Source organism: Dryobates pubescens, chromosome 5, assembly GCF_014839835.1.
Source record: "Dryobates pubescens isolate bDryPub1 chromosome 5, bDryPub1.pri, whole genome shotgun sequence".
Classification (NCBI taxonomy): Eukaryota; Metazoa; Chordata; class Aves; order Piciformes; family Picidae; genus Dryobates; species Dryobates pubescens.
Window position 1 is genome coordinate 4,903,684 of NC_071616.1, and position 6,000 is coordinate 4,909,683.

Sequence of the window (6,000 nt, forward strand, 5' to 3'; positions counted from 1 at the left end):
CTTCCTCATAACCTCCAGCCTAAACCTCCCCTGGTGCAGCCTGAGACTGTGTCCTCTTGTTCTGGTGCTGGTTGCCTGGGAGAAGAGACCAACCTCTGCCTGTCTACAACCTCCCTTCAGGTAGTTGTAGACAGCAATAAGGTCACCCCTGAGTCTCCTCTTCTCCAGGCTAAGCAACCCCAGCTCCCTCAGCCTCCCCTCACAGGGCTTGTGTTCCAAGCCCCTCACCAACTTTGTTGCCCTTCTCTGGACACACTCCAGCAAGTCAACATCCTTCCTAAACTGAGGGGCCCAGAACTAGAAATATGAGATGAGATCTAGAAACATGAGATGCAAATAATATGTACAAAAGAGGCAATATTTACATACATTTGCAATTTATAAACAACACAAGAACCCACCCTCCCCCCCCCCCCCCCCCCCCAGACAAAACCAGGGGGGGGTACTAATAGCTTCCCCCTCCCTGCCTCCTTCCCCCACCCTATATAAGGTAAAAGAGAGAGAGGGAGAGAAGAGCAGAGAGTAGCTTGTTAGTGCTTAGCTTCAACAGCATCACAGCCAAGGTCAGCAACAGCCAAGCAGAAGCACCAGGTAGTATCAGCTAGAGCAAAGAAGTCAAAAAGAGAGTCAGATCATACAGCTAACTTTATCACAGTATCACAGTATAACTAAGGTTGGAAGAGACCCCAAGGATCATCAAGTCCAACCTGTCCCAACAGACCTCACAACTAGACCATGGCACCAAGTGCCACGTCCAATCTCCCCTTGAACACCTGTGTTAGTTATCAGCCCAATGGGAGTATTTAGAACCTTCTCATTATTTTCTCTATTCCATCCAATGGTAATTCATTTACATTCTACCAATTTCCTCCTCAATCTGTGGAGAATTTTCCTAGGCATCAACCTAAAACTGCCACACCATGCCTCCCTCACCGGAGCATCTTTAAAGCCGGGTTCTGCAGCCATCTCTCGGAACACAGATGGAGCAGCAGATCAGGAGGCAACCGTGGGGCAGGGGCTGAATCACATGAAACCTTTTCAGCCCTGGTTTCTCTGATTTGACATTCACATTTATTTGCAATCTGATCACAGCAGGAAACTGAAAGAGCAGCCCAGCATGTTTAGGTTGCACAAGTCTCAAACCGGCAGCGGATAAGCCTTCCTGGCCTCAAAGCATTTGATACTGCAGATGTGCATGTATGACCAAGCTCTTTTTATCAGTGCTGAGAAGTGAATCATCCACCCAGTTCTCACAAGAAAAGGCTTTTGCTCTCCTGCACTCCATCCTGCCTTGTCTTGAAGCCTCTGCCTGCCTTTGTAGAATCATAGAATCAATAAGGTTGGAAGAGACCTCCAAGATCACCAAGTCCAACCTGTCACCCAAGACCTCATGACTACTCAACCATGGCACCTTTATACCCATGAAGAAAGAACTGCGAGGCCCTCGTGGTACCACCTTGCATTGGCTTTGCCTTGAGTCCATGCTGTTGTGAGCAGGATGTGCAAGACAAGGGAAGCAGCCCCTGGGCTTGAACACATGCACAGCCACCCAGGGTATTTTGCAGCCTGCAATGCTGAAGCCTTTGGTTCCCCCTACCCTGCCTGACCAAGCAAGGAGGTTTCACAAACTCCTTGAGGATGAGTGTTTCTTGAGGAATGTGAGGCAAATTGCCCACGTTGGTGATTTTTGGTTAGCTGCATGCAGGCTCTGTTGTTACAGGAGGGGTGGTCTGCCTGGGGCTCGCCCTCATTTGCAGCCTGGAGAGCTGGTGTGGGAATGACTCATGCTGCTAGAGCTGCTTGCTTTGGGAGTCAGGCTGGCTCGTTAGGACTGCCACCACAGCAGAGCTTTTACTTCAAGTCTGGCAAAAGATAACATTTGTCCTGTTTATTTTTCCAGCTTTGGTGTTCTTACAGATGGAATAGCTGGTTGCTGCTGCAAGCCATCTTCCTAGCCACAAAGGCTTTCTGGAGCCATGCAGGCTCTGTACTTTGACCCTTCAGTAGCACTTCGCAGCAGTGCTGCCTTTCTTTCTCTTTGGCTCTTTTCTGGATTTACCTCTCTCTGTATCACTTTGGGTGGTTGTTTTGCTTGCTGCTTTGTGCAACATGGACAGAGGGAGCATTGTAGCTTCCCTCTGCTCTTGAAGTTCCACCAAGAACAAGGTGAGGATGGAAACAGGACTTTCAGCCTGGCTCAAAAGAAGAGGCACTGCAGTCCCCAGTCAGCCCCTTCACAGGCCACATGTGGTGGCACAAGTAGTTACATGGCCAACCCTTGGGCTGTAATTTCCTCATTTAGGTTTTATAGGAACAATTCAGAACCCATGAAAAAGTCAAGATAGGAGAGAAGGAATGCAGCAAGATGTCCTCTAGCAAAAGGTAGCTTTTGAGGAAGGACTTGCATATGCTGGAGCCTTTCTCTGTCCTCTGCTCCATAGCCCTGCCTCATCCATGAAATCTGGCTCCCTTTTGATTCCCTTCCAGTGGCTGGTTAAAACTCACTCTCACACACTTCTCCCTTCAGCCACTTTCCAATTTCCTCCTTTCTCCTGGGTGCTGCCTCCCAGCCAGGTACCCAGCACACCTGCTTCCAACCACCCCTGGGCAGCAGTGGGACAAAGGAGGAGCCATCAAGGAGATCACACGTGCTGCTCTGGTTGCTAAAACCAGACAAGGAGGGAACACCTGTGGACCAGAGTGCTCCTAAATCTGCTGCCACAGCTGAAGGAGGGGATGAGTTGTGCTCTGAGCGTTGCTTTGCGTGCAGATACACAGAACTGGTGCTGCATCACATTAGATGTCTGCCTGCAAGCACACATGCTTCATTGGTAAGCACCAAGTCCAGATAGGTGCAAGCCATGCTGGAGTCCTCAAGAGAGAAGCAGACACGCATGTGTGCGTGTGTTAAAGGCCTGTACACCATGGGCTTGGGCATTTTTTCCTCCCTCTTGCTTGGGAAGGAGAGAGGAAAGTGAGGAGTGTATTAATTGCATGTTTGCATATGGCAAGGATCCATGAATGCTGTGGTTTGAACTGAGCACCCTAATGCTATGTAGGGAATGGAAGGGAAGCCACAGAGCTCTGGGCTACAATTATTATTCTTTCTGGGGTGAACTTAGAGCCCTTGGGTAGATCTAAATCAGCCTTGTGAACAAGGAGTGAGTGACAGGCAGGGAAGAAGGGAATGGAAGGCCTAAGGAAAGAAAAGCCTTGAAAGCAAAGACACCTGACCCTAGTCAGGTTGCCAGGTTCGCTTCATGGAACTCCTTCAGCTTTCTGGGAACGTGGCTGAGCTGCTTGCTGCAGGATTAGGTATGTCAGAAAGCAAAGCCCTTAAATAGTAAATGGGTACTACAATGAAAGATGAGAACTACCTGAAGGGAGGTTGTAGCCAGGTGGGGGTTGGCCTCTTCTCCCAGGAAACCAGCACCAGAACAAGACGACACAGTCTCAAGCTGCACCAGGGGAGGTTTAGGCTGGATGTTAGGAAGAAGTTCTTCATAGTAAGAGAGATTGGTCATTGGAATGTGCTGCCCAGGGAGGTGGTGGAGTCACCATCCCTGGAGGTGTTTAGGAAGAGACTGGATGAGGCACTTGGTGTCATGGTTTAGTTGATTAGATGGTGTTGGGTGATAGGTTGGACTCGATGACCTCAAAGGTCTCTTCCTACCTGGTTAATTCTATTCTATTCTATTCTAAATAAATAAAAATAAGCCCCCCAAAACCTCACCACTTTGAAGGTAACTGCTAAAGGTGGTGTTGGGGGAATCTCTTTGTACTTCCTTCACTTCCTTTTGGGGGGCTAAGAATGTTTCTTTGCCTTGTCACACACACTCCCTGCTCTACACCTCAGAAAGACCAGAGACTCTCTTCCTTTTCTCTTCTTCTTTTTTGTGTTTTAATTTTCTGCTGACAGTCTCCCTAGAGAACCTGACAACTTTCAGGGTGACTGACTGACTGAATGAAGAGTAACTTCAGTATGAGGGCATCACCCTCCAGCATTTTTTCAGCATTCAAAGACACCGTAAATAACTCCCCTTCAGGAAACTCAGGTGAGTGGGAAGCTGCAGGACAGCAGAGAAAGGTGGCTGCCTCAGCTTCCCATGAGCTGGTTCTTGTTTACTCTACTAGGCTGTGTGTTTACAAGGCCAGCTTGCACAAGGGACCAGGCAGCCTTCAGTGGGCTGCAGACAACCTGAAGAGTCATTCTGAGTGGGCTGTATTGCTTTATTTCTCTTAACTGCTGCCTACATTTCAAACCTTTGCTATGAAGGATGAGTGGTATAGCACACACAGCATTTGACTGAATTTTACCCCAAGAAGGTACCTTGCATCAAGGAGCAGGAAGCAGATGACTTTGGTGCAAGAGGGAGCTGAACAGCTGCTGGAGCAGCGCTAGCCAGCTCAGGACAAGGAGACTGCAACAGCTCTGCTTTGGCACACTGCATGTGCCATAAGGGGTCAACTCCAAACATCCAGTTACTCACAGGATGACTAGGGGACAGTCCTCACAGAAGTGCCACCTGACCCCTTGAGCATGGTGCTGAAGTCAGACACTCACACCTTGGCTCCACCCAACAAGATCTGCCTCAGCTGGCGCCAAGCAGATCCAGAACACACAGGCTGGCTGGGGGAGCGGAGGGACAGCATTCCCTGTCCTGCCAAGGGTTAAAAGCAAGGCCCTGATTGACAAGCAGCCTTTCCAGGGGAAAAGCACAACCCAGCAATTCAGGCACATCTCACCCCCCTTTCAAATGACATTATTTCAGTGCTGTCTGCCTCGCCCCTCAGTGGTAATTACAGACTTTCACTACAGGGGAAAGAGACACGGTGGAGGAAACCTTCATTACAGACTTATCTCCTACAGCAAAAGCAACCCTGGTGTAATGTCTGGGGCACGCTGCCAGGATGAACCACCAAAGCAAAATGCTTACATTTAGGACAAAAATAAAAGGGGGAGAAGTGTTAAGTGATTTGGGAAGATTAGAAGCCCACCAGGTTGGCTGCTGTACAGCGCTGGCTGTGGGGAGCACTTAGGAGGAACTGGGAAGCCGCCTTGGTTTTAAGCAGTGCGGTTTGCATCTTTCATCCTTCCTTCCTTCCTTCCTCCTTCTCTGTATGCTCCAGTCCCCTGACGCCTGCATGTGTCCCTTTGTCACCTCTGGCAAACACTAGTGGGCCAGGAAGAGATGGTTTCCCTATGCTTCCCAGCTTGACACTCCCCAAAGGGGCAGATCAAGCTGTAGGTGTCCTTGGCTGACCCCTCTTCCCTTTGCACACTTAATGTATGATAGATACACTCAAGAACAGATCTCTTTTTTTTGGCATCCAAAGCTTCCTTCTCACTTTGGAATCAGAGAATTGTTAAGGTTGGGAAAAACCTCTAAGATCACAGAATCGAGAAGGTTGGAAAAGACCTCAGAGATCATCAAGTCCAACCTACTCCCTAATACCTAACACCTCCTGACAACTAAACCACGGCTCCAAGTGCCACATCCAGTCCTTTTTTGAACACCTCCAGGGACAGTGACTCCACTACCTCCCTGGGCAGCACATTCCAATGGTAAATTACTTTTTGTGTGAGGAATTTTCTCCTCACCTCAAGCCTGGTGCAGCTTGAGACTGCACCTTCTTGTTCTGGTGCTGGTTGCCTGGGAGAAGAGACCAACCCCCACCTGGCTACAACCTCCTTTCAGGTTCTAAGATCATGAAGTTTTTTGTATATCACAGGGGCTCAAAGCTTGAGCTCTGTTAGAAAGGATGAAGGAAGGCTTTTCTTCCCAGTAGGACACACCTCCGTTACAGCCCATGGCCGTTTCCCATCACTGTGGTACACCTCTCCGGGTTGGCATCTCAGCACACGGGTGGCTGAGGCCTCTGGCAAACATGGTCTCATTTCCACTAGTTTCTTCCCCATCTCAGCTTTTTGTTGGCAAGTGACACAGGTCCAAGCTAAGCTGCTCTTCTTACTCCTGGGCACTCCCACATGTGGAGCTG